The sequence below is a fragment of the Pseudophryne corroboree genome, chromosome 8, assembly GCF_028390025.1.
Source record: "Pseudophryne corroboree isolate aPseCor3 chromosome 8, aPseCor3.hap2, whole genome shotgun sequence".
NCBI lineage: Eukaryota > Metazoa > Chordata > Amphibia > Anura > Myobatrachidae > Pseudophryne > Pseudophryne corroboree.
The window spans coordinates 432,044,642-432,072,267 of record NC_086451.1 but is presented as its reverse complement, the minus strand read 5'-3'; positions in this window follow the sequence as shown (position 1 = coordinate 432,072,267).

The window sequence follows — 27,626 nt, the reverse complement described above, 5'->3', positions numbered from 1 at the left end:
ACGTTCGGGCGCGCTCGGGTTAACCGAGCAAGGCGGGAGGATCCGAGTCGCTCGGACCCGTGAGAAAAAAGCTGAAGTTCGGGCGGGTTTGTATTCCGAGGAACCGAACCCGCTCATCTCTACTCATTACAAGCCGCCTCTGCTGTGTTGTGTGTTCCGCGCTGGAGAAGAGGAGCAGAGTCGGAGGCAGGGGAGGAGGGAGGGGGACTGGAGCCGCAGCAGCGCTATGTAATTGGTAGTGGCGCCGCTGCAGCAGTCCCTCTCCTTCCGCATTGGCTGCCCGGCGCTGCTGTGAATGCTGGTATGTGCTTCCCTCATCCCAGCACTCAGAGTGGCATAAGCAGCGCTGCTGCGGCTCCAGTCCCCCTCCCTTCTCCTTCTCCCCTGCCCAGGATCATCATCTGCCTGCACCGAGGAGCCTGAGCCAGCGGGGAGAGATGGTAAGTGTCTGTCTGTCTATCTATCTATTCTATCTGCCGCAATGTGTAAAAACGGGGACTGGCTGCTGTAATGTGTAAAAAGGGGGACGCTGTCTGCTGTAATATGTAAAAAGGGGTCGCTGTCTGCCGTACAGTGTAAAAAGGGGATGCTGTCTGCCGTAATGTGTAAAAAGGGGATGCTGTCTGCCGTAATGTGTAAAAAGGGGGATGCTGTCTGCCGTAATGTGTAAAAAGGGGATGCTGTCTGCCATACAGTGGGGGTAATTCTGAGTGGATCGCAGCAGGAATTTTGTTAGCAGTTGGGCAAAACCATGTGCACCGAAGGGGAGGCAGATATAATATGTGCAGAGAGAGTTAGATTTGGGTGTGGTGTGTTCAATCTGCAATCTAAATTGCAGTGTAAAAATAAAGCAGCCAGTATTTACCCTGCACAGAAACAAAATGACCCACCCAAATCTAACTCTCTCTGCACATGTTATATCTGCCTCCCTTGCAGTGCACATGGTTTTGCCCAACTGCTAACAAAATTCCTGCTGCGATCAACTCAGAATTACCCCCCGTGTAAAAAGGGGACGCTGTCTGCTGTACAGTGTAAAAAGTAGACACTTAGGGAAATTTACTAAGCTCCCGATTTTGACCGAGATGGTGTTTTTTCTTCAAAGTGTCATCTCGGGAATTTACTAAACTCAAATCACGGCAGTGATGAGGGCATTCGTATTTTTTTGGAACTCAAAGAAAAAAATTACGAATGAATACACCATTGGTCAAATACGCCTGTAATTTGGTAGAACTCGGTAATTTACTAAAAAGTGTAATTCACAAACACTGCCGGCAATAGCCAAACACTGCCGTGAAAAAATACAAATCGTAAAAAAGTGCTAAAATAAAACAGACCTGCTTTTTTTTACCGTGTTCTGATAGGCATGCACGGATCCATGAGATCCGTGCATGTTTATCAGTGGGAAGGGGTGGAAAAGTGTTAAATTTGTTGAAAAAAAATGCGTAGGGTCCCCCCTCCTTAGCAAAACCAGCCTCGGGCTCTTTGAGCTGGTCCTGGTTGAAAAAATATGGGGAAAAAAATGACAGGGGTTCTCCCATATTTAATCAACCAGCACCGGGCTCTGGCCTGGTACTGGTTCTAAAAATACGCGGGACAAAAAGCGTAGGGGTCCCCCGTATTTCTGAAACCAGCACCGGGCTCCACTAGCCAGGTACATAATGCCACAGCCGGGGGACACTTTTATATTGGTCCCTGCGGCCCTGGCATTACATACCCAACTAGTCACCCCTGGCCGGGGTACTCTGGAGGAGTGGGAACCCCTTAAATCAAGGGGTCCCCCCCTCCAGCCACCCAAGGGCCAGGGGTGAAGCCCAAGGCTGTCCCCCCCATCCAAGGGCGGCGGATGGGGGCTGATAGCTTTTTTGTCAAAATGTGAATATTGTTTTTAGTAGCAGTACTACAAGTCCCAGCAAGCCTCCCCCGCAAGCTGGTACTTGGAGAACCACAAGTACCAGCATGCGGAGGAAAACCGGGCCCGCTGGTACCTGTAGTACTACTACTAAAAAAATACCCCAATAAAAATAGGAGACACACACTTTGAAAGTAAAAGTTTATTACATACATCCACACCTCCAAACATACATACTTACCTATGTTCACACGAGGGTCGGTCCTCTTCTCCATGTAGAATCCATGGGATACCTGTGGGAAAAATTATACTCACATAATCCAGTGTAGATCGCTCCTCTTCTGTTCTTTTTGTAATCCACGTACTTTGCAAAATAAAAAAAACGGACACCCGACCATGCTCTGAAAGGGGCCCCATGTTTTCACATGGGACCCCTTTCCCCGACTGCCAGGAACCCCCCCTGACTTCTGTCTAAGAGGGTTCCTTCAGCCAATCAGGGAGCGCCACGTCATGGCACCCTCCTGATTGGCTGTGTGCTCCTGTAGTGTCTGTCAGGCAGCACGCGGCAGTGATACAATGTAGCGCCTATGCGCTCCATTGTAACCAATGGTGGGAACTTTGTGGTCAGCGGTTGACCGAAAGTAACCTCACCGCTGACCACAAAGTTCCCACCATCTTACATAGATGGGGGGCGCCAATGCCATTTCTTGCACACAGCGCTAAAATGCCTAGTTACGGCACTGTGTCGCGGTAGTGTACCCTTTAGATTGGACAAATAATCTTATAGTGTTGAGCTTCGAGAAGTGTTTGAAAAACCAGTCCGATATATCAAAGAATATTTTAAGAGTGATAATAACCAAGTGTATGCGCCATTTGTGCTTAATATGTTACCTTATAGCACTGTATAATAACTACTTATCTATTCAGGACAAATTAGCACAAACTATACGTTTGAAAACCAAACATTAGCTATACAGCTTACATACACACATATATACTATATTTACCTTACACCTATGAATAAGAACAGAGCACAGCCTTGTTTTCATTGAAACCTTTATTTATTCACATAGAATCCTTTCTTATTCTATCACATTTTTTCTTTAGTATGGTATTTTCTTTTTTAATACTTCTCTTGAATCAGCCCTATTATCTATACATAAATAAAACTGGTGCAAATAGCATTTTTTTTACACTGAATTTTTGTCTGTCTGTTCGTTCCAGCATCACGCAAAAACTACTGGATAAATGGGGTCATTCCGAGTTGTTCGCTCGGTAAAAATCTTCGCATCGCAGCGATTTTCCGCTTAATGCGCATGCGCAATGTCCGCACTGCGACTGCGCCAAGTAAATTTGCTATGCAGTTAGGATTTTTACTCACGGCTTTTTCATCGTTCTGGCGATCGTAATGTGATTGACAGGAAATGGGTGTTACTGGGCGGAAACAGGCCGTTTTATGGGCGTGTGGTAAAAAACGCTACCGTTTCCGGAAAAAACGCAGGAGTGGCCGGAGAAACGGAGGAGTGTCTGGCCGAACGCTGGGTGTGTTTGTGACGTCAAACCAGGAACGACAAGCAGTGAAATGATCGCAGATGCTGAGTAAGTCTGGAGCTACTCAGAAACTGCTACGAGGTGTGTAATCGCAATATTGCGAATACATCGTTCGCAATTTTAAGATGCTAAGATTCACTCCCAGTAGGCGGCGGCTTAGCATGAGCAAATCTGCTAAAATCCGCTTGCGAGCGAACAACTCGGAATGACCCCCAAAATTGGATCGTATTTTCACTATGGTATAGCTTAGTGACCTAGAAAGAAACTGAGGTATGTATGAATTTATTGTGACATCACGGAGAGGACCAATAAAAGAAAAACCGGACACTTGACACTGCGCACTGAAAGTTGGTGTTCCGAACATGGGGTATATTTACTAAAATTCGTATTTGTACCGATTTGGAGTGAGATTCATCACGAATGACATCGAATGTGTGAATTTGCAACTTTTTGAATTTGTTACGCCTAATTTACTAAGCTGTCGTATTTGTATTTTTCGTGTTTTCCGTGTTTTCCACGTGACGAAACGCGTTAGGATTCCACCTCCAACACACCTGCCTAGGTCTCCATACGTGTCCACACGTACTGATCCGTTTGACTCACATCTGACGTGCTCATTACTGCTGACAACGGCGGTGCCTTACGCCACTCCCGGCCAGACATCTATACCGGCGGCTTTGCTCTTCCACTTTCCTCCCGCTGCCTAGCGCCTGTGGGCATTGCAGGACTTTGGCCGAGGACGCTCGATTCCAATACCAGCCCACACAGAGAGGTAAAACAGCATCTTTTATTGAGCATGGTGAGACTGATTAACTGAATTCTCTGGGACGGCTGCAATTACTAATTATTATCAGCCATTACCTTCACTACCAGCATTCAGTGACTGTGGACATTTACCAAAGCAATTCACTTCAGCTATTGTTCTTTTACGTTGAAAGTGAGACCTTTTTACAGAGACCATCAAGGTGTGCTTATAGATCATATGGATGTTCATTTACAATTAGTTGTTTTTTAACTCTTTATATGTTTTTTTTTTAAATATATTTTATTGAAATTTTCAAACAGATATTGGACAATTCAAATTAATGCAATAGATGAGTCACAAAAAGCATATAGAAAGTCCAGTAATAAAATAGAGGACTAGAACGTATTGTACATTCATATCTCACAATAGTCAAGGAAAGAAGGTCTTCCCTAAATACACTTCAGTCAGAGCATAATGTACCAGTTAAAACAATGTACAAGAAAAAGAAGGTTAATTGACTGATGATGAAATGTCGCAACCAATTTTGGACACTTGTGAGAACATAACTAAACAAAACAAGACCAAATAAAAATCGGGGGGGACATCGAACACATAGAGGGGAAGTGGGGATGGGAAAGAGGTGGAGAGGGAAAATAAATCATCCTAAGTCCGGTGTTCTATCCTGGCAGGTTAGTGTTGTCAGACGAAATCTAAGTAGATACATTGTCAACCTAGGCCCTCATTCCGAGTTGTTCGCTCGCAAGTGAATTTTAGCAGATTTGCTCATGTTAAGCCGCCGCCTACGGGGAGTGAATCTTAGCATCTTAAAATTGCGAACGATGTATTCGCAATATTGCGATTACACACCTCGTAGCAGTTTCTGAGTAGCTCCAGACTTACTCGGCATCTGCGATCATTTCACTGCTTGTCGTTCCTTATTTGACGTCACAAACACACCCAGCGTTCGGCCAGACACTCCTCCGTTTCTCCGGCCACTCCTGCGTTTTTTCCGGAAACGGTAGCGTTTTTTCCCACACACCCATAAAACGGCCTGTTTCCGCCCAGTAACACCCATTTCCTGTCAATCACATTACGATCGCCAGAACGATGAAAATGCCGTGAGTAAAATTCCTAACTGCATAGCAAATTTACTTGGCGCAGTCGCAGTGCGGACATTGCGCATGCGCATTAAGCGGAAAATCGCTGCGATGCGAAGATTTTTACCGAGCGAACAACTCGGAATGAGGGCCCTAGGACGAAGGTCCTGCGTCATTAGAAAGTCTCCTAAGTAGGTTCCATGAAGTGTTTTCAAATAATTGAAGAATATGATTCTGCGAATGCTCGTCTAATATATTAATAAAATATTCCCATTTATGATAAAAATTTTCAACTCCATGTTCAATATCAGGCATATTAGTGCGTCTATCATAATATAATATTTGTAACAATTTGTGTTTGACTTCAGATATGGAGGGAGCGGAGTGTTGGGTCCAATGGATAAGAATGCTCTTTTTTGCAACCGTGACAATTGTGATTAGCAAACTGAGTTTTTCTTTCTTGTTTGGGCCTAAGTCCCAGTTTTTGAAATTTCCACATAGAAATGCTAGAGGGTCAGGGAGTACGGTGGTAGAGAACATGGAGTTGATCAGGTATATCAGCTTATTCCAGAATTTTTTTATTTTACCACATTCCCACACGCAATGAATAAATGTGGCATGAGACATTGAGCATTTAATGCAGGCCCTGGTATCAAGGGATGTCATGTATCTCCTTTGAGCAGGGGAGATATATGCTCTATGTATCATTCTAATATGGACTTCCTGTAAATAAGATGATTGCAAAAATTTTAAAGAAGTTTCATATTGAGAAAGTAGGTCCGTCTATGGACCATTTCTGTAGTGAAGATTCCCAATGGGATGAGGCTGATATGGAAGCTAGGGGTTCATACAATAAACTAATTTTGTATGGTACAGAGGAGATAAGTTTGAGAAGTGAAGCAAATGTTGACATCGCATAATCTGTGGTCGAAGGAGTGGGAAGGGATTGAATATAATGACGTGTTTGGAGATACATATAAAAATGATGAGATGTGATAGAATATCTGGATTGGAGATCGGTGAATGATAATAAGTTGCCTCCAGGGTCAAATACTTTTGCTATCGAGGCCAAGCCCTTTTCCTTCCACTGAAGAAAAGAGACATTAGACAAAGAAGGGGGGAAAGCAGGGTTCCCCCACAGTGACGTTTACGGGGAATATTTAAATCGTAGTGTAGCGCTCAGTCCTAGCTACTAGTTTTGTTTGTCTAGGTAAAGATAATGTTGTCTGTGGGTACCCTTGGGTTGTTTATAACCAAATATATACGTGATATGGTGATTACTCTTATATGGTGTATGGTTTCACAGATAAATCATAGTATGTTTCTCAATAACTGTCCATAAACAGTTGGTTAATAATAGAAATGATGAGTTTTATTAGTTGCTAATATAAGGTTAGGTATATGGAAAATGATAAGTAGAAGAGTTGTTTGGTCACAAAACTCTTAGTCTCTAAGTTCATTAGGTATGTGCTGCAGCCTGCGGCGTCCCGCACAGCTGCTGACAGTCTTTTGGTGAAGTTCAGATTCTGTGTCAAATCCGGGGAAAAAGTCTATATAAACAAAATGCAGTCTTGTGTTGTCTTCACGGAGGGAGTGTTTAGGGTTAACCGGAATAAAGTAAGGTTGCTCCGGACTTGGTCTTTTTCTCTAGTCTCAGCTTCCCATGGTGTGCCCTGGTACAGACACGCCTGGGAGCTCGAGGGTTCGAGAGGCTGACCTGTCTAGGGTGAGGGGGAAACTCGGTCAGCGCTCTACGGAGCAGCTTCACGAGTGACACCCGCCGCATACGGAGACTCACCTTCTATTCTCTCTTGTTTCCCCGCCGCACTCCGTCACCGGCTTCTTCTCCTGGTCTTCCGTCTGTTGCTAGGCAGCGTAGTTGGCTTCCGGGTTCCCCGATCACGTGACCGGGTCTCTGCTTCGTAGTTAGCGCTTAGTTCAGTCTTGTGCGTTTTAGTTTTAGATTTGCAGTGTTAAAGCTCCAACGCGTTTCAGCCTCTAGGGCCTTCCTCTGGGAGTAGTGGATGCTTGGAATGGTATTGTGCAGGTTTTTATAGGAACATCTTGTGACCTCATAGGTCATGTGGTTAGGATTCCTGCTCGTCATTGGTCTCCATGTTCCTGACCAATGTGGTGATGTCACTGTTGCAGAAATTGCTTTCTGTAGGTTTCATGTGCAGGTTAACCTTGTCTGGTAGTGGCATTTGTACAAAAGAAAGTATTAAATTGATTATATGCGAGTATTCATTTTAAACACTAATAGGAAAGGTTTCTATTGTATGAATGGTTGATTAGTTGGTGTGTGTGACATGAGGGTTGGATTCTATGTTTAGAATCTGGATCAGAGTTATTTTGATACATGTATATGTATAAAGGTATAGTATATACATATACCTGTATACAAGTATAGGTAAGTAGTTGTTTTACACTGGAGTGCAGTGCAAAACAGGGTTCCTATTTGTAAGGTTCTTTATGGACACAAGGTCCATACTTGTAAGGTTCATTATGGACACAAAGATGCGCTTTGCTCCCCAGTTTTACATTAAGTTTTCTTTATTTTTTACTTTTTGCATATTAGTGATTTGACTTCATTGTCACGATTTAGTCCCATTGTGGCTAGTGTCTTTAGTTCGTACATCCATCTTAATTCTATGGTATTGATCTTTGTATTATAGTCTCCTCCCCTCCAGTTAGGGTGTACCTCCTGAATCCCTATGAATTTGAGTGATAGGGGGTCGCTGTTGTGGTGGTCCTTAAAATGTTTTGATAGGTTATGTTCTTCTAACCCCTTCTTGATGTTCCGAATGTGTTCACTTATTCTTGTTTTCAAGGGGCGTGTGGTGCGTCCTACGTATTGTTTGGGGCATCCACACTCTAGTAAGTAGACGACACCTTTACTGTTGCAGGTTATTCTCTCTTTGATGTTATAGGTTCTGTTTGTATTGGTAGAACTAAAATGGGTCACTGGTTTCGTGCTGCATATTCTTCTATTTTTGCATCCTATGCATGTACCACAGTAATAAAACCCTGATTTGGGTTTGGAGTTATTAATGTGGGATTGGGTCATTTTGCTTGGTTTTATGTAGCTGTGTACCAGTTTCTGCTTCAAATTGGGTGCTTTTCTGAATATGACTTTTGGTTTAGTGTCTAGTATGTTGTTCAGGACTTCATCTTCCATCAGAAGAGGCCAATGTTTTTTGAGGATATGTTGTAATGATCTGGCTTGTTGTGTGTAATTTGTGATAAATAGAACCTCATCTGAGTATTCCCTGTCTTTCTTATTTTTGTACTGAAGTAGCTGACTTCTGTCTGTCTCCCCCACTAAGTTGTATGCCTCTTCTAAAAGTTCCTCTTTGTAATGCTTTTCTTTAAACTCTGTCATCATTTCTCTCCCTTGAGTCACATAGTCTGTTTTCTTTGAGCAGTTTCTCCTTAGTCTTGTGAATTGTCCCTTTGGAATGGATTTTAACCAGTTGGGGTGGTGTCCGCTAGTGGATAGAATGTAGCTGTTTACATCCACAGTCTTCCTAAAGGTTTTTGTGTGTAGTTGATCATTATCTGCAAAGATGTTTAGGTCAAGAAAATTGACGTTGTTCTTGCTATAGGTGGTTGTGAAGTGTAGGTTGTTTTCATTCTGGTTCATGTACCGAATAAATTCAATTAGTGTTTCCTCCTCTCCCCGCCATATGAAAAAGATGTCATCTATGTATCGTGTCCAGAGCACGAGACTCGTCCCCAGCTGTGGTCTCCCCCACACATGATGGTCCTCCCACCAACTCATAAAGAGATTGGCGTAGCTGGGGGCGAATCTCGTGCCCATTGCGGTACCCTTGGTCTGGAGATAGAATTCATCTTCAAACCATACGTAGTTATGTTTAAGTATGAAATATATACTGTCAATAATGAACTGTCTCTGTATGTCTGTAAGATTCCCATCTTTTTCTAGGTGGTATTTAATGCTCGAGATCCCTTGATCGTGATCTATCACTGTGTACAGTGATGTCACATCTGATGTTACAAGCCACATTTCTTCGTTCCACTCTATTCCTTGGATTTTGTTTAGTATATGTGTTGTGTCTCGTAAGTAGGATTTTTGTTTCTGTACATAAGGTTGTAGGTTTGTGTCAAGGTACTCTGATAAGTGTGATGTTAGTGAGCCAATCCCAGATATGATGGGTCTTCCCGGTGGGTTCTGTGGGTCTTTGTGTAATTTTGGCAGGTAATAAAATACTGGAATGATGGGGTGGTGGGTTTGTATGTATTGGTGTTCAAGTTGATTAAGAATACCAGTAGTTGCTCCTTTTTGTAAATGATGGTCTAGTTTTTTCTGGAATGCAGTGGTTGGGTCTCTGCCAAGTTTCTGGTATGTGTTTGTGTCGTCTAGAATGCGGTGTGCTTCTTTGATGTAGTTGGATTTGTTAAGAATGACTATACCTCCCCCTTTGTCTGCTGGTTTTATGATCAGTGAATGATTGTCCTGCAATTCCTGTAGTGCTATCTTTTCTTGTTTAGATAGATTGCTAGTGGGATTGTTTGTGTTGAGTTTTTCTATGTCTCGTTCCACCATTCTGATAAAAGCATCTATTTGTGTTCCTTTTAGATGACTGGGGTAGAATGTAGATGGTGGTTTTAGTTTGCTGTGTCTGAAGTTGTCTGTATCTTCTTGATTTCTAACCGGGGCTGGTGTTGTTGTGGCATAGTATTTTTTCAGTGTTAATTTTCAGGCAAATTTATGGAGGTCAAGGTAGGTGTTGAATTTGTCAATTTTGGTGGTGGGTGCGAACTTGAGGCCTTTGTCTAGAAGTTTTATGTCATTGGTTGTCAGTACGGTGTTGCTAAGGTTAAATATTCCTTTCCCCAGTTCTCCTGTCACTGTAGGTGATTTGTCCTTGTTCTTTTCTCCCCCCCTGCACCCCCTTCGTGTTCTTCTAGTTTGCGTTTCCCTGTTTTTGTCGGTGTGCTGTTGGTGTTCTTGTCGTGTCCCTTCGGGTGGCTGACCCCTAAAAAAGAGTGGTTTGATGCACATGTTTCTCTACCTTTTTCTTCTGTTGGTGTGTTTGCTGGTGGGTCTGTCAAATCCTTTGCTTCATGTGATCCTTGCAAGGGTTTGTTGGTAAGTGGGTCTGTGAATTTCTTTCCTATGGTTGTGTGCAACCTCTCTGTAATATAGGTGCTTGCCTGGTTCTGATTATCCCACCCTTTCTCTAATGATAATCTTGCTATTTCCTCGTATTGTGGATCATCCTCGATCTCATATATTGAAAATGAAACTACTGATTTTGCGTCTTCTGTTGAGGAGATGGATGAATTCTGCCCTAAATTCGCTTCTGTCTCAGTATTCTTTTCAGTTTTGTGTAATTTAGACATATATTGTTGATATGTTAAGTTTAGTCTTTTATAGATTGGAGTTCTAATGTTTTTCCCTTTTGGGATCGGTTTCAAATTTACTCTGTCCTTTTCATTCCCTGGCCTTGGGGTTTTCTTACTGGCTTTTTGAGGTTTTCTGACTCCAAATTTGTCTCTAAGGATCTTTCTTTTTTTTGTTTCTATTAGTTCTCCTTCTCGTCTTAAAATTCTTTGTGCAGTGATTTCTGAAAGATTGATGAATTCTTGTTCCTGTTTATAGGGCTCTAGTTGAACGTCTAATGTTTCAATAATCTTATCAATGGATTCTAATTCTCATGTGTTAGTCTCTACAAGTAATGTGATTAAATTCTTTGAGCATTCGTTAAGGATACTGTTCCATTTTGTCATAAATGGTATATTCTCTCTGTTGTGTGTGGGTTTTTTTTTCACTTTAAGTCCTTTGGGGATTAATTCGTTCTGTAGGTACCAGTTAAGTGTGTGTGTATCCCACCATAAACTAGTTTCCTTGTTAATCAGTTTTTCTAGTTGAAGAAAGGTGTTACAAAATGTGTTTTTGTCATTTGTTTGTGTGTTTGGTATTACTAGTGCCTGGAAGGCTGTTTTTGCCCTAGCATCTCTATTGTTCCTTATTTCGATCAATCCCATGTGTGGTCTCTTGCTGCAGATATTGGTCACTGTTAGAAGGTACTTATTGTTGGGTTATCTGCGCACTGAGATCTTAGTGTGTGGACGAGCTGCTGACACTTGTAGGCGACCAGACTACCAATTGCAGAAATATTTAAATCGTAGTGTAGCGCTCAGTCCTAGCTACTAGTTTTGTTTGTCTAGGTAAAGATAATGTTGTCTGTGGGTACCCTTGGGTTGTTTATAACCAAATATACGTGATATGGTGATTACTCTTATATGGTGTATGGTTTCACAGATAAATCATAGTATGTTTCTCAATAACTGTCCATAAACAGTTGGTTAATAATAGAAATGATGAGTTTTATTAGTTGCTAATATAAGGTTAGGTATATGGAAAATGATAAATTTACGGGGAATAGCTGGGATTAGTGTGAAATTTCCTATTTATTATAATCCAGGATCGGTATGTGTCCATAAATAAGGGATTATTTTTAATGACAGTCGGAACATCAGACAATTTAGAGTGCAACAGGGCATTTGGAGAATAGGGTGAGAATAAGGCAGAATCTAGATGACTATCTGTGTAAGAACTAGTGTCGAGTAACCAGTCACTAATATAACGAAAAAATATTGCATTAGAATATAAAGTTAGATCAGGGAAGCCGAGGCCTCCATGCTTACGGGGTAGTCGTAATTTGGAGTAGGCTACTCGAGGACGTTTCCCTTGCCACAGAAAGCGTGAAAAGAAAGAATTCATAAGTTGTACATCTTTCTTGAGAAGTCTAACGGCAGCATCTGCATTACATAAAAGATTTTTGGAAATAAAACACTCTTAATGGCTGCTAATCTGCCTAGGAGGGAGATGGGTAGAGACATCCAGTTGTCTAGATAGTTTTTAATCTTGGCCATGATTGGGGTAAAGTTAAGTGTATAAAGATCTGATAAATCTGCTGATATATGTATACCCAGATACTTAACAGAGGACTGAGAAATATGAAAGGACTGAAGAATAGGAAGTGATTGAAAAAACGAGGGTGGGCCATGGATAGGGAGAATCACTGATTTATCTAGGTTGACTTTATAGCCAGAAACAGATCCAAAAGAGGAAATGAGGTTTAGGACAGCTGGGAGAGAGGAAGTTGGATTGGAAAGAAAAAGAACCATGTCGTCTGCGTATAATAAAACCTTCAGTTGTTTAGATCGGATAGTAATGCCTTCAACTGACGTTGAGTTACGTATTGCAATCGCCAGTGGTTCTATGGCTATAGCAAATAAAAGGGGGGATAGAGGGCAACCCTGTCTTGTTCCGCGGGAAATAGAAAAGGAGGACGAAAGAGAGCCATTGCAGGAAATTTGTGACTGGGGGGAATGGTATAATGTTTGTAGAATGGATATGAAAATGGGGGGGAAACCAAACAAGCACAAAGTGGAGAAAAGATGGTTCCAATCTACTAAATCAAATGCCTTTTCGGCATCAAAAGAAACAAGCATCTTAGGGAGAGCAGAATTAATAGAACTCGAGTGATGAATCATTGCCAAGATTTTACGGACATTAACAACTGAATGTCTACCTAAAATAAATCCCGTCTGGTCCGGATGTATAATTTGGGGTAAATATAGTTTCAGTCTGTCAGCTAGAATCTTAGTAAACAATTTGTAATCAAAGTTTAGTAAGGAAATTGGTCTGTAAGATCCTGGTAGAGATAGATCCTTACCCGGTTTAAGGAGTAATTTAATGATTGCCGAATTAAAATAAAGAGGCACAGATTGAGTACTGATTATGTTATTATAGAACGCCACCAAATTTTCCCCAAACCTAGGTAGTAAAATCTTATATAATTCTGCTGTTAGGCCATCCGGACCAGGGGCTTTTAGGGGTTTGGAATATCGAATAGCTTTCGTGACTTCGTCAATGGAGATAGGGGCCTCCAATATATGTGAAAATTCCTCAGGGAACTGTGGAAGGGAGGGAAATGTCCAAGAATGAGAAAAGTCATTAGTAAGTAAGGGAGGATTGTCGTGATGAGGGTCAGAATATATTTTTTCGTAAAAAGATTTCATAACAACAGTGATCTGGTCACTCGAGTTTGTTAAGGAGCCATCTTCTCGACGGAGGGGGTGAACTAGCATTTGCGGCTGCGAGCCTCTTAAAAGATTGGAAAGAAGGCATCCTGTCTTGTTACCAAATTTATGGAATTTGTAGTTAGTAGTGAAAAGTGATCGTTCGCTTTTAAGTTTAAAATATTCATCAAAGTGAACTTTCGCTGTGGTATAAGCCAGTTTATTAGATGGTGAAGGGGCAGACTTATATGCTTGATAAGACTCAGTCAACTTGGATTGTAAGTCCAAATAAGATGTGGCTAAACAGTTGTTCTCAGCCGCGACATATGAGATAATGACACCTCGAAGGAATGCCTTACCCGTTTGCCAAAATAAAGAAGGATTTGAGGACTCACAATCCAAATTAGTATGCTTAAAGTCCATCCATGCGGCCTCTATTTTCTGGTGAAATGTTACGGATTGAGACAGATAATTAGGAAATTTCCAGAGTCTAAAAGTGCCTTTATCAATTGTGGTCTGCAGTGTGATCCAGACTAGTGCATGGTCCGACAAACCTATAGGTTCAATGGAAGCATCATGTATTGTGGGAAATAAGGAGGTAGCTAATAAAATATAATCAATGCGAGAAAGAGTTTGATGTGCCGCCGACAGGCGCGTATAGTCCTTGTCGGTCGGATGCAGTGCACGCCAAACATCAACCAAGCAGAGTTGTTCAGAGAGGGCTGGGATCCCTAATTTAGGGAGGAAGGCAGGAGACTTTTGTGGTGTGGATTTGTCTAGTATAGGAGAGGAGATAAGATTAAAATCCCCTAATAAAATGAGAGGGCTAGAGCTATAAGGTAATAATCTGGCAAGTAAGTTGGAAAAGAAGGATTTCCTATAGACATTCGGAGCATAGATTGTACATAAGGGGACTTATTGAGTAAAATTTCTACAATCGGATAACGACCTTCAGGATCGATCACTGAAGCAGAGATAGAGATGGGTAAGGATTTTTTTACTAGAATGACTACTCCACGTGATTTGGAATTGAATGGAGCAGCTGCTAATAATTTCCAACCCAATATCTGCAACTTCAGTGATTCAGAATGAGTTAAATGTGTCTCCTGAAGGCAAACAATGTCTAGTTTCATCTTGGAGATATAAGTAAGTATCTTACGTCTTTTAGCTGGGGAGTTGATCCCTCCCACATTCCACGTACCTATTCGTACTGACATTTACGTGGTGGGGGTGTTAAACAAGGACCAGAAAGGAACATCCCGACTCAACCTGTCAATCAAAAAGAGAAAGGGAAGGGGGGAGGGGGAAAGAACAGGAGGAAAAAGACAAACAGACAGACAGGGGAAAAATGACGGATAACATATGCAAAACACAACAAATAATTTCAACATCCTTAAAAGAAGGATAAGAGATATATAAGTAAACCAATAAAGTACAATGCGCTTGAAGAGCCTTAGTAAGTATATTAAAACAAAGATAAATTGTGCAGGCCTCAAACATAGTTAGGAGATAACATCAATAGCTGTTGAAACCTAAGCCTTAACATCCGAACATGTATAAAGATACCAATATAAGCCTAATCATGTTCAGTGAGCAAGAGCCATGAGGAGAAGTAGTGGAGTAATCTATTCTGAACACTGTGTAGATTAGTGGGCGGTAGAAGGAGGGTCAGTAATGTCTGCTTGAGATGAAGCACTGCCAGCTTCAGCCAAGAAGGCTTCGGCATCAGCGGGGGTATTGAAATCTTTGTAAGACGTTCCATCGAATAGTCGAAGTCTGGCCGGGTACATCAAAGCGAATTTTCGGTGATCAGCAACCAAACGGGAGCATATGGGAGAGAAGGCTTTTCGTGCTCGAGATAATTCAACTGAAAAGTCTTGGAAGAGGTATAGCCTAGCTGATTCCCATAAAATAGGGTTCTTGTTGCGGGAGGCCGACCACAAAGTCTGTTTATGTAAATAGTTGAGACAACGAAAAAGGACAACCCGTGGGCGGTTAGCAGTAGAGGACGACTGGTGACCCACTCTGTGAACTCTTTCTATGACGAGGTCACGGCATTCAGCTTCGACCCCCAAAATGGTCGGTAGGGTAGAACGCACAAAGTGGGCCAATGCTGGGCCCTTAACTGATTCTGGAAGACCCACGAGGCGAATGTTATTTCTTCTTGACCGATTCTCCAGGTCGGCTACCATATTCCAGAGATGATAGTTGTCCTTCTCCAGTTTGGGAACTACATGAGTAAGATGTGAAACATCTTGAAACAAAGTGCCGACTCTGTGTTCCGTTTCTTCAACACGATTAGTGAGTCGGTTTAATTGCGAGGTGATATCCGATACTGCTTGTGATAATAATGGCCCCATGGTCGCCTTGATTGCCTCCACCACATCATTGTAGGTAACATAGGAGTCTGGAGGAGCTACTGACTTTTTGGCAGCTGGAGACAAAGCCATAGTGTCTGCGTCAGAAGTTATATTTGCGTCGGCTCTACGTTTCTCCTGACGTTGTTGAAGAGGCTGCGTGGATGCAGAGGATGTGAGGTATTTTTCCATATAAGCAGGAGCTTGGACCAAAGAGGCAAGTGTCGGAGTTGTAGTGACGCTGTCTAATTGATCAAGCTGAGGCCTGCGAGGAAGGCTATCAGCGCATTACATAAGCACAGTTACATATCAAAGCTTGTGGATGATTTTTCCTGTGAATGCATCCCTGGCAGAGCAAATAGGAATCTCAACTCATATTGTAGCGAAGGACTATGGTCTGACCAGCAGCACCACAGGTTCCTCCACAATATACTGAAAATGACAGGGCCTGCAATTGGGATATTCAGTTTTATAGATATAGAAATCACAGGAAATGTGGGGGAGGATTGGATAATGATAAAATCCACAGGTAGCAACAGACCGGGTGCACAGGGGTACTGCAGATACAGTGATAAGGATTATAGTAATATATTAAACTGAGGTGTAATTCCAGCCAGTGACATATGCACTTGCAATTCCAATGTGAGGTTTTTGATATCCAACAACACTGCCAAGGAGAGAAACTAGCGCCAGGAGGGAGAATGATAAAGGGTATGGGATAGAGTTAGGCAGGTATGATGTTTAAACGCTGGGAAGAGCTTGTTAGCTAGATGTAAAATGGCTGCCGCAGCAGCAAAGGCCAGAATGAGTGTTCCACAGCTCTATAAAACTCTCACCTCCCTTGTTGTGATGCAGGGCTAGCTGCCCTGTGTTTCAGTGAAATCCGCTGGGCCCCTGGAGGGGAGACAGGTGCTGTGAGGCTGCTGGGTGGAAAGGCAGCGGCGCCCGTGGTTCCGTTTCCCCGCGATCTCCGGCGTGGAGCTCAGCCGCCGGGCAGCCACGGAAATCGAGTCCCCGGCTTGACAGGAGGCGAAGGCCGCAACCCGCAGAGACTTTGTGGTCAGCGGTGAGGTTACTTTCAGTCATCCGCTGACCACAAAGTTCCCACCATTGGTTACAATGGAGCGCATAGGCGCTACATTGTATCACTGCCGTGTGCTGCCTGACAGACACTACAGGAGCACACAGCCAATCAGGAGGGTGCCACGACGTGGCGCTCCCTGTTTGGCTGAAGGAACCCTCTTAGACAGAAGTCAGGGGGGGTTCCTGGCAGTCGGGGAAAGGGGTCCCATGTGAAAACATGGGGCCCCTTTCAGTGCGTGGTCGGGTGTCCGTTTTTTTATTTTGCAAAGTACGTGGATTACAAATAGAACAGAAGAGGACCGATCTACACTGGATTATGTGAGTATAATTTTTCCCACAGGTACCCCATGGATTCTACATGGAGAAGAGGACCGACCCTCGTGTGAACATAGGTAAGTATGTATGTTTGGAGGTGTGGATGTATGAATTAAACTTTTACTTTCAAGGTGTGTGTCTTCTGTTTTTATTGGGGTATTTTTTTAGTAGTAGTACTACAGGTACCAGCGGGCCCGGTTTTCCTCCGCATGCTGGTACTTGTGGTTCTCCAAGTACCAGCTTGCGGGGGAGGCTTGCTGGGACTTGTAGTACTGCTACTAAAAACAATATTCAAATTTTGACAAAAAGGCTATCAGCCCCCATCCGCCGCCCTTGGATGGGGGGGACAGCCTCGGGCTTCACCCCTGGCCCTTGGGTGGCTGGAGGGGGGGACCCCTTGATTGAAGGGGCCCCCACTCCTCCAGGGTACCCCGGCCAGGGGTGACTAGTTGGGTATGTAATGCCAGGGCCGCAGGGACCAATATAAAAGTGTCCCCCGGCTGTGGCATTATGTATCTGGCTAGTGGAGCCCGGTGCTGGTTTCAGAAATACGGGGGACCCCTACGCTTTTTGTCCCCCGTATTTTTGGAACCAGGACCAGGCGCAGAGCCCGGTGCTGGTTGATTAAATATGGGGGCACCCCGGTCAATTTTCCCCCCATATTTTTTCAACCTGGACCGGCTCAAAGAGCCCGAGGCTGGTTTTGCTTAGGAGGGGGGACCCCACGCATTTTTTTTATTGATTTTAACAATGGTTTATTTTTTACGAAAGGTGCACAATGAAGCCCAGCACGCATCTCACAGATCCGGACGAGATTCATTGTGTTAAAGTCGGCAGTGTTTTACAATTCACTCACGTAAAACACTGCAAAAAAATACGAATGACATTGACATCGGTAAATACGAAAATGAAAAATACGACAGCTTAGTAAATTAGTCGTAATAAATTCAAAAAGTTGCAATTTTACACTTTCGATGTCATTCGTGATTGAACTTTAACCTCATTCGGAAAAATACGAATTTTAGTAAATATACCCCATTGTTTAAGAATTTTTTGATCAATTCGCACAATATAAAATATACATCCCAATATTAGATGCCACTACTGTCTTTGCAAAATTAGTTCCACTGAGCAGTTTCAGACATCCACGCAAGTGAAGCCGCTGGCAGATGCTAGTAGGGTATATACAGTATCTGTAATTTAATACTGTTTGTAATATGAGAGCAATAAATTGCATTACATTCGTAGGATAATTCCTGATGGGTTCCGTATGAGATCCCTCCGCCCGGAATGCCGAATGTCAGGATCCCGACATAGGTATCCCGAGCGGCAGCATGCCAGCAGGGGGCAAGCGCAAAGTAGCTCCTTGCGGGCTCGCTACGCTCACCACAGATTCTATTCTCCCTCTACGGGTGTTGTGGACACCCATAGAGGGAGAATCACCTACTTCGCTGGTATACCGGCAGCATTATGGTGGCACTGTTGGGATCCCGATGTCGGTATTATGACAGCCGGAATCCAGACTATCGGTATGCTGACCGCATACATTCCTGATACCTCAGTTTTATAGTATATCTTATTAAGATTGATTTTAAAATAAATGTGTACGAGGGACTGAGGGGCAGATTTACTAAGCCTGGTGAAGTGATAAAATGGAAGGTGATAAAGGACCAGCCAATCAGATCCTAACTGTCATTTTTCAAACCCAGCCTGTGACATGGAAGTTAGGATCTGATTGGCTGGTACTTTATCACCTTTCACTTTATCACTTCACCAGGCTTAATAAATCTGCCCCTGAGTAATAAACTGATTATTTTCTTTTCCTTTGTTTTCTAAAACTAAACCTGTAATGTCAACATAATGCCTACATACCCCTCATGTGTACAATAACAATATACATTTTTTTGTCCTAGATGAATTTTACATTTGGGTATAGACGCAAACTGCATCTATCCCATAATAAGGACCTTAGTCTCCAGGTCTCAGGGATGGTATTGATTTAAGGCTCGAATGTATTAAGCCATAAAAAGTGATGCAGTGGAGATGGATAAAGAATGATATTGTACCACCCAATCAGCTCCTGTCATTTTTTAAACACACCCTGTAACATGGCAGTTAGGAAGCTGATTGGCTGGTCATTTATCACTCTTTACCCGTTTGCACATTTTTTTTAAGGCTTAATCCATTTGGGCCTAACCTTAGTATAGCTGTGCATTTGATATCCTAGTATATGCATATCAATGTCCGGAACCGCCCACATAAACTTCATAAACGTTCCTATCCAATTACATCCCATCTGTACAGTCCACACATATCCTCACACATTTTCTCTGTCTTCACATTCCCATCCTCCTGACCCTTAGCCACCATTGCTGTGTGACCATATCATGCAGCCCACCAAGAACCTTTGCAATCTATCTAGTGCACCTTTATGCAATAGATAACACCTATCCTTGTGTATCAATGCCTATTTCCCTATAGATTGTAAGATTGCAAGCCTTCCTACCTCTATGAGTGTCTGTTTTTACCCAGTTTTGTTGAATCGCTGTTGTTTCCAATTGTAAAGCACAACGAAATTTGCTGCGCTATAGAAGAAACCGATGATAATAATAATAATTCTCTTTTCTCACTGATACAATCCCATCACTAATAATCAAAGGTTGTTTGGGCACTCCCATGAAGCAGTAGCCACTAATGAGCGCCTAATCATCAATTAGCACTAAGCGCCCATGATCCGCAAAGTACCATCCATTGGCTCCTGCAGACTTTTTCTCCGCCATAAATGCTCCCATCTTGGTCACCCTTCTTCAAATTAAACACATGGGCAAATGTAGTTGATCCCATCAAAAAACATTTAGTATTCTCCTCCAGCCTAATGCCCATCTTGCTTACCCCTTCAGTCTATCCATAACACAGCTGTCATCCTTCATTTATCCCATTGCTCACCCACAGCTGGCCTCTCTGCCCATTGTGTCACTGCCTCCCTATCTGAAACAGAATAAAATTCAAATGTCCCTATTTCATCTTCAAAGCCCTCAAGCACTCATCCCCTCCACATTTCACCATCCACATTCCCACTTTGCTCTACCAAAGACTGCCAACACTCTTTCTTCCAGATCACCACCTCCCACATCTGTCTCTAAGATTTCTCCTATGCTGCTCCTATCCCATGGAATCTTTCAGATAATCAGCCAGTCTCCCAGCCTTCAAATGTACTCAGCCTTCAAATGTAGACTTCAACCAAGTCTATCAACCTTCCTCCTAACTTTCCAGCCTCTGCAACACTGAATACTGAATACTTCTCTCTCCCCTTGTTTGTCCACCCATAGTCACTACTCACTACATAACTTAATGACCTACAGAGTATAATTATGTATATTTCTAAAGTTTGAACTTGTCTGTAATTGTCCTGTACAATCACACACGTGCAAGGTCATTTTACTGGGTACTTCCTTATATCTCAAAAAGTATAACATAATGATTAATGACTGACAAGAGGTGACCATGTTAACGAGGAGTGGTTGGAGAAAAACACAGGCGTGGCATGGCCGTTTTCAGGGTGTGCATCTGCCGTTAGCTGTGAGCTCTTAGATACAGAAACATGGCGCCGGCATCACTACTGTTGTGTCCAGTCTGCATATCAGCCCGATGTTCCTCGTTCTTGCGTATAAGCTGCGAATGTGTACGCCATTGCGAATGAGTTGCAGTAGCTCCGGTGAGCATCTCCTTGCATTACTGGGTGCCAGCTTCACTTGATAATGGGGGTAATTCAAGTTGATCGCAGCAGGAAAGTTTTTAGCAGTTGGGCAAAACCATGTGCACTGCAGGGGAGGCAGATATAACATGTGCAGAAAGAGTTAGATTTGGGTGAGTTATTTTGTTTCTGTACAGGGTAAATACTGGCTGCTTTATTTTTACACTGCAAATTAGATTGCAGATTGAACACACCACACCCAAATCTAACTCTCTCTGCACATGTTATATCTGCCCGCCCTGCAGTGCACATGGTTTTGCCCAACTGCTAAAAAATTTCTTGCTGCGATCAACTTGGAATTACCCCCAATATTAGCAGTTCCATAGCCTAGAAAATAACCTTTGCAATTGCATTATCATCCATCTCTGAATCAGGCGCAGAATCTCTTATTATGTCAGTATTGACTAATGCATTCGTTATCTCACTCTTGTATGGTTTTACATTTACAAGATAGCGTTATCTTTGTATTATCTCTCATCATCTCACTATTATCTCCTCGGATTTTCATTACATTATGAGGAAAAGCTGTGCCTGAAAAAGCATTGTTTGATTGCTGCAGAGTTTTATAGACATACGGTAGTTGGCACCAGAGACTAATTAGGAGACTTATCTGACTTATGAACAAATATCTAAACATAGTGATCTATCAGGTTGGTTACGAAGACTGAAACAGCAGAGTCATACAATGTTATGTTTGTTGGGTGGAGATCAGTGGAATGTCAGGTCTAACCTTATGGACTCCTTTCACCCTTTGCCAGTAATTTTATTTTTTTAAATTACATCTTAAAGTTCTTCTGGGGTTTTTTTTCTAGACTTTTTGATTCACAAAATCAAATGTATATATGGGCAATTATAAATAGTAACAGAGTAAAATAGTATCTAAGGTTGAAAAAAGGCAATTTGTCCATCGAGTTCAACCTATTTGTGGTCTCCTATGCAGTATTATTTTTGGACTAATTTTATCTGATGCTGATATCAGCCATTGTATTTTATTCCTCTTTTATTAATAACTATAGTGCATGACTACACTGGATATCCTTATTCCTTAGGAATTTATCTAAACCATTCTTAAAGGTGTTGACTGAGTCCGCCATTACTACTCTCACCGGCAGGGAATTCCAAACCCGTATTGTCCTTACTGTGAAAAAACATTTTTGCAGCTTTGTGTGGAATCTCCTCTACTCTAACCTAAGCGAGTGTCCACGTGTCCTCTGTGCTGATCTTACCAAAAACAGTTACCGCGCAAGCTCTGTGTATTGTCCCCTTATATATTTGTAGATGTTGATCATGTCCCCTCTTAGCCTCCTCTTTTCCAATGTAAACATGCATAGCCTTGCAAGCCTTTCCTCATTTTTCAGCGTGTCCATGCCCTTAATTAGTTTGGTCACCCGCCTCTGAACCTTTTCTAGCTCCAGGATATCCTTTTTGTAGTATGGTGCCCAAAATTGTACACAGTATTCAAGATGTGGCCTCACCAGTGATTTATATAATGGGAGTATAACACTCACATCTCTTGCATCAATTCCCCATTGTCAGGTCTGTAGTTTTGTCTGTCCCCGGATGGGGCACTAGTGGGTCAGTGTAGGTGTGAAAGAGGAAACAAGGAGGCTGAAGAAAAGTCCTGCGCATGTGCGCTTGATATTTATTATTACACAGGGATAACACAGCAACTAAACAAACTGGTAAACTGATGATTGAAAACAAATGATGATAGACTTGGAAGTCAGCAACAACAGGAATGATGTATAAATGGTAAACTGGTACAACTGATGACAGGAATAATGAGTAATAACTTAATCCAATGAAATGAGTATTCAAAAGTCACTGATAGCAAATGAGAAATGAGGATGAACTTGAAGACTGATATAAGCGGTAATGATAATATTGAAAACAAATGAAGCAAACGAAACTCCGGTATATAATGAAGAGCAATAAAAAGCACACAGTCTCTGTAGAAGCACATGTTCATAAAGCCAAACAAGGCCCAAGCAGGAGACGACTCTGACAGCAAGTTGTAATATTAAGTGCTAAATGCAATGCACAATGCTGAATGCTGGTAATTAGATGCACAGGCTGAGTAATGCAGAAACACCTGGAGAAAGTCTCTTACTGCAAGTTGTTTAGTGGCTGACTGTGGCTGGAGTTCTGTCGAAGTCAAAAATATCACATAGAGAGAACACACAGACTCCACACATTATGAGTCACTATACTTGCGAATACGCACAGTGCGCACCGCAATATATGGTAACATACGCAGTTACACAGACAAACCTCAAAGATAGATTCAACACATATTTCATACAGCACATAAATTTAAACATATCAAGCACCAGACATCATGAGGTTTCAAATTATATAATGGAGTAACGTCATGCATGTGTATTATTGGAGCGGAGCAAGATGGACATGTCGTGCTTGGTGTAAAAAGTAACCAGATTAATGTGTAAATTAATTTGATGCCTGTGGGAATGTTGTAGAACATTGCCATGATATGATTAAATGTAGGAATATGAAGCCACAATTCTAAAGTAAACAAAAGATCTCTTGAAGACTTGAAACTAGCTCCACAGCATGGCCTTGGGGGCAGACACATGTGCCAGCAACACAGGACAAAAGCCCTCATGCTGACCAATGACTCATCATGAATGAGAAAGTTCCCTCCCCTAGACCAATAGCAAGAGATCTGTATACCCCCAACGGTCTCAGAGATATAGCTGATGCCACAGAGAGTTAGTTCCTGTTTGTCCCAGATGCTGACCGAGATGGGCTTCAGCCGATGCTCTGCTGCTTTGAGCATGGAGGAAGAGCTAAAGATGGAGGAGGGGGAGTGTAGTAAGCATTGAGTAAATATGATGATGCATTGCTGGCCGTGTATGTATTTTAATTAGTTTGTTAATAACTGCTTACTGTGTAAATTGTAACCATGTAACTATATATATTGTACATTGAGATCTATTGAATACATATCCTTTTAATAACAAATATGTACATCAATGAGCTTTGGAACTCAGATAATGTGTGGGTGTATTGTTTTCTCTTATGGGATGCAGTGTTTTGCTATGTATAGTGCACATTCATAGCACACAGTAATAAGATGCGCAGGTGTCCACAGTATATATATTAGAGCTGGCCTTTTAAATATTTGTTGGAAAGTAATTTGACTTGAACAGTTCATAGCAAGCTGAAAGCCTGAAGACTGGAGACTGGAAACTGCTGGGACCTGTAGTTCCACAGGAATACTGGAACCAGGAAATCCCTTGGTGATGCCAGAAATAGGAGATCACTGGAAACCGGAGAATGAAGACTGGAGACTGGAGATTGGAACTGGAAACTGGAGACTGGGGACTGGAGATTGGAAACTGCTGGAACCTGTAGTTCCACAGGACTGATACACAGGGGAATGATACTGAGCAGGAACTCCGAGTATATACCCCCTGGTCAGCAGGGATTGGAGAATCAAGTCATGTGAGCACCCGATGCTCAGGAGTGGATAGCACCAAGTCAGCTGACTGCAGGTGTCATGGCGGCACCCATACTCTGGAGATGGTGGAATACATTGGGGTACACGCCGCATGGCAAACGGGGTACACACTGGAGAGAGTCTCTGCGCATTGCAGGCAATCATAGAATACACTGCCAGGCTGAGGATGTGACCTCCGGAGGCCAGTACATCAGAGCACTGGTAAGTGAAGTGATGCAAAATGCAGATTCCTGACAGTACACCCCCTTTATGGGTGGGCACCGAACACCCACGCTGGAACTTGGAGGATCCTTGAAGAAGAACTTAGGAATGCACAAAAGCAGAGGTTCTCAAGAGTCTTCCCAATTTTCATCTTCAGAAGAAAGACTTTTGTCATCCGAACAAGTAGACCATTCATGGTCATTTGAGACAGAATTTACTTTCTGGTAGAAGACATAGCTAGGAAGGATAGAACCTCCCATAACGTAACTTGAGTCATCATCAACAAACTCACTTTCAGAGTCAGAGTCCATGTCTAGTGTGGTTATGGAAGTCTTTTGATTAGGAACAACAATATCTGAGTCAACCTGATGTCCAATGAGTTTGAAACTATATGAGACACCAGAATGGAGTTAACGGAAGCGTAGCCAACTCTTACATTATCAGATCGTAGACTTTGAACTGGTTTTGAAGTTCAACAATTCCTGTAATTCTTAAAATCTCTGATGCATTGATTCAACAAAGCCTGATTATGCTTGGAAAGAGGTGGATTGAAGAACTGAGAACTGGAAGACTGATCAGAAGACTGAGTAGATGCTGAACCCGAGAAGTCAATACTCTCATACGTGTTGCTGTAAAATGGAGACACAGAAGTATATGCAACTTTAAAATCCAAAGTCCGAGATCCCTGTTTTAACTTTGCGATGTTTCCTTTCTTCGCAGTGTCAAAGTCGAAAAATATAGCGACCTATGATGCCTTGTACTAACCCCAATGCACGTGCCCGCTGCTCGCGCACCGACCCCCCCCGTGCGTACGCATCCCCTCAGGTTGCGTAGGGGACGCTCTGATGTCGCCTGCGCAGGGAGATGGGTATTTACGGCGGTGTTTGTGTGCGACTAGCGAGCGACTCGATCGCTACATATTTAACCAATATAATGCGTTACATATTTAACCAATATAATGCGTTTTATAGTTAATATTCCCCTTAATAATGTCAGCAAGTATGGTAAGTTTAAAATGGTTCTTGGACCTGAGAAATTCTCCTTTACATGCTGGGAGGGTTCAGATAAAGGTTGCAGGGTAGTATTTGGTGTCCAGCTGTGGGGTATTGAAGAAGTGTTGTGCCTATGACAGTTGGGAGGGATTCGCATAGTTCCTGCTCATGGTTATGCACAGAAGTAGAACATAAGATTAATTGCATTCAGAATAAATTACACAAATGCAGGGTGGGGGACTGGAATTCAGTCACCTCTTTCACACAGACCGAAAATAAATAGCCTTACTTACACTAAGCTTTGAGATTCTATGAAGAGGGCTTATACCTTTGTTTATGAATAGGTCCAGGTTTCTCTCCAGAATAATGAGTGCTGAGATGTCATTGTCTCAACTGAAAGAGGTGACCAGGGGGTAAACAAAGCACAGAGACAGAGTTTGTTTGGAAGATCCAAACAATAGGTTTCCCCAATTCAACCAAGAGAGGAATTTAGAATACTGACAAGTCCTAGCCATCGCCCATTTCTTGAACTAACCAATGATCCAAGGTGCAGTACATGTCCCACCCCCTAACCAATGGAAAGAGGACACATAGTATCTATTGAAGTATGTCTTGAGCTAGTACATAAATATAGTTTGAAATAGGCTTGGGGACACAAGAGTCTTCTCTCCACAACGGTTTTCATCATTGACTAACCCAGAGCTGGTAACCAGGACATGCGCAGCGAATCACTCCCCAGTGTGTAAGTACTTTCTCTGTGACCATTCTTAATCTCTGACTGTAATTGTGCCACGATCTCTCTCTCTCTCTCATTGTATGTTATTGTTTGCGATTGTGCTGCTATTATGTAGTTATTCTGTTAGATATTGATGTTAGCTTGTAGTGTATGAATTGTCAACTGTATTTCCCCTTTTAATATAACTTAATCCTGTTAGTAAAGGTTTTGGAGCCTTAGAAAGGTATTGTGTGTTTATTACATTGTAGAGGGTATTCAGAGCTTCTCAATCGCTCAAACAGCATTTACACTAACAAGGTTAAAGCAGCGTTATATCGCTGCAGTATTTCAGTAGTAAGGTTTACAATACAAACTCAATCATAGTGTGTTGCATACAAGGTTTACTGAGTGTCATCCCGTGAGTGTCTGTGCCGCTCGTGTTCCCCTCGCGGTCACAGCGTCCGCTACGCTAGTAGCGTATCATTACGGTAGTCGGCCGCCTATAGCGTGTTCGACACCAAGCGTAAAGCTGTGAGCGAGCGTGTCGCTAGTGCGTCTCGATCACGGCTGAGAATCTGCTACGCTAAGTGCGTACCCTTACGGTACCCATACGCCAATTGCATACTGAGTCTCCTACCTACATATAGTGAAAGTTATAAGGTAATATATCAGCATTATCAGCAGTTTGGAAATTTTTATAGCTTGGTTTAACGAAGCCTGATCTTGCACAGAAAGTGATTCTGGGGAGGATTTAGCAGTAGGTAGACTATTGACAAATTGGACAGAATGCCCAGATTTCGGATTGAACGATAGGACCGGATTAGATCCGAAGGTGCTGGAATTGGCTGGAACCAAAGGAGACTGATCCGGACAGACGGATGGGACCGGATTGGGTCCGGAAGAGCTTGGACCGGCTGGAACCGATGGAGACTTTGGATTGACGGACAGGACTGGATTAGATCCGAAGATACTGGAATTGGCTGGGACCGAAGGAGGCTGATCTGGACAGACGGATGGGACCGGATTGGGTCTGGAAAAGCTTTAACCGGCTGGAACCGGAGGAGTCTTCGGATTGACGGATAGGACCGGATTAGATCCGAAGATGCTGGAATCGGCTAGAACCGAAGGAGGTAGCCCATCATTGGAAACGGAGCTACTCGGGCTGGCTGCAACCAGTGGAGTCTTTGGAGCGACGTCTGGAATCGGGTTAGGTCCATTGATACTTGACTTTTTATAAACGGAATACGGATGTTCAGATGATCCATCTTGGAGCTGTACAGACCTGGTAACACTCTCAGTAGTTGACAAACAAAAGTTCATGTCTGTTAGGCGCCGCGGTCCGTGGCGTCGCTCGGTCCGTCTCTGAGCGATGACCGCAGCAGCTGCACCCTCCTCCTTGCCCGCCCGGCGCCTAGCAACTAGGGACACCGT